The 2,466-nt window shown below is 39.3% G+C and overlaps 1 pseudogene; it reads left to right on the forward strand.

Annotated features, from left to right (window-relative positions):
* Nucleotides 1-237: 237 nt before the first annotated feature.
* On the forward strand, nt 238-1,214 carry LOC103600521 (annotated as a pseudogene).
* The last annotated feature ends 1,252 nt before the right edge of the window (nt 1,215-2,466 follow it).

Genomic DNA, 2,466 nt, shown 5'->3' on the forward strand with positions numbered 1-2,466 from the left:
GGTAGAAACACCTGTAGTTTCCCATCATGAAATTCACCCCACATTCTCATGAAGACTACAAAGCATCACCACAAATTATTTAATTTACAATAATCAATGCTGTTTTCTTTGTGCTTAAGCATGCACTACCCAGAAAGCACAAAATCTTGTTTACAGAGATTTTAAGTTTTCTTTAAAATGCCATTTTTGAAAATTGGGAAGGTCCCGAGATTAAGTGTAGTTGCAGCCACGGTGTCAGCCTTTGCCATGGAACCCCAGGTGCCCACGTTGGGATCTGAACCAATGATGCTGGGTTCACTGACATCGCCAAAGCCAGGAGTTAATGCCCAGTTCTTACCTAGTTTTTAATGGGGGATTTGCCAGATCCAGTGACTCTGCAACCTTGATCAATTAGTGGCCCTTCAGTAGGAGTAATGGAGATGAGATCACCTCTACTTGCAGGTGGGTCACCACCACAACCAGTTGTACCAGCTCATAAAGATAAAAGTGGAGCTCCACCTGTTAGAAGTATATATGATGACATTTCCAGACCAGGACTTGGGTCAACACCTTTAACTTCAAGAAGACAGCCAAACATTGCAGTAATGCAGAGTCCTCTTGTTGGGGTTACAACTACTACTCCTGAGACAGGACAAAGTGTGTTTAGTCCAGCAAATATTGCTCAACCATGAAAGACGACATTATCTCCCGCCCAGTTGGATCCTTTTTATACTCAAGGAGATTCTCTGACTTCTGAAGATCCCCTCGATGACACTTGGGTGACTGTGTTTGGGTTTCGTCAAGCATCTGCTTCCTATATATTATTACAATTTGCACAATATGGGAATATCATAAAACATGTGATGTCTAACATGGGAAATTGGATGCATATTCGTTATCAGTCTAAACTGCAGGCCCGGAAAGCCTTAAGCAAAGATGGGAGAATTTTTGGCAAATCCATTATGGTTGGTGTAAAACCATGTATTGATAGAGGTGTTATGGAAAACAGTGACGGATGTGCTTTATCATCTCCATCTCTAGTCTTTACACCACCAATCAGAACCTTAGGTACACCAACACGACCTGGAAGTACTCCTAGGATTTCTACCATGAGACCTCTTGCTACAGCATACAAAGCTTCTACTAGTGACTATCAGGTTATTTCTGACAGACAAATGCCAAAAATAGATAAAAGTCTTGTATCTAAAGCAATGGAGTACATGTTCTGCTGGTAGTATAATAAGAGCTAAGAACTACCAAGGAGGAGGTTGCTACACTAGAAGAGTTAGCAGAGTACTGCCGGCTTCCTTCAGTTAGCTGTATAACCACTCTTGGCAGTATGGGATAGCTAGCTCATACTTCTTTTTGAAACCTTTTTCGTTAAGGATACGGTCTATTTGTAGCGTGTGCTTTAAAAGATGCTTTAGATGCTCAGTTGTCCTTTTGAAAGTTCAATGTATTATTGTGAATGTTGTATCTTTCTTTTATTTTGTATGTTTATTAGTTTAGCTCCCACTTATGAGAGAGAATATTTGGTATTTCTCTTTCTGTGCCTGGCTTACTTCACTTAATGTGATTTTCTCTAAGTTCATCCATGCTGCTGTGAATGGCAATATTTCATTATTTTTTTTTATAGCTGAGTAATATTCCATTGTGTCTATATACCACATTTTCCTTATCCAGTCATCTGATGTTGGAAATTTAGGTTGGTTCCAACTCTTGGCTGTTGTAAATAGAGCTGTGATAAACATGGGGGTGCAGGTATCTCTTCGACATGATGCTTTCCATTCCTTTGAGTGTATACCCAGCAGTGGAATTGCTGAATCCTATGACAGTTCTATTTGAAGTTGTTTAAGGAATCTCCATACTGTTTTCCATAATGGCTGCACCATTTTACAGTCCCACCAACAGTATAGGAGGGTTCCCTTTTCTCCACATTCTTACCAGCATTTTGTTTTTCTGTTTTTGTTGACATCCAGTCTAACTGGGGTGTGATGATATCTCAGTGTGGTTTTGATTTGCGTTTCCCTGATGCTGAATGATATTGAGCATTTTCTCATGTGTCTGTTGGCCATTTGCATATCTTCCTTTGAGAGATGCCTACTCAGTTCCTTTGCCCATTTTGTAATTGGGTTGTTTTTTTGCTGTTAAGTTGTTTGAGTTCCTTGTATATTTTGGATGTTAATCCTTTGTCAGATGAGTAGTTTGCAAATATTTTCTCCCACTCTATAGGTTGTCTTTTTGCTGTTAATTGCTTCTTTTGCTGTACAGAAGCTTTGTAGTTTGATATAATCCTATTTGTTTATTTTTCCTTTTGTTGCCTGTGCTTTGGGGGTCATATTCATGAAGTCTATACCCACTCCTACTTCCTGGAGTGTTTTCCCTCTGTTTTCTTTTAGGAGCTTTATAGTTTCAGGTCTTATATTTAAGTCTTCAATCCATTTTGAGTTGATTTTGGTGTGTGGTGAGAGGTATAGCTCTAGTTTC

This window comes from Galeopterus variegatus, unplaced genomic scaffold (assembly GCF_000696425.1).
Source record: "Galeopterus variegatus unplaced genomic scaffold, G_variegatus-3.0.2 Scaffold3377, whole genome shotgun sequence".
Classification (NCBI taxonomy): Eukaryota; Metazoa; Chordata; class Mammalia; order Dermoptera; family Cynocephalidae; genus Galeopterus; species Galeopterus variegatus.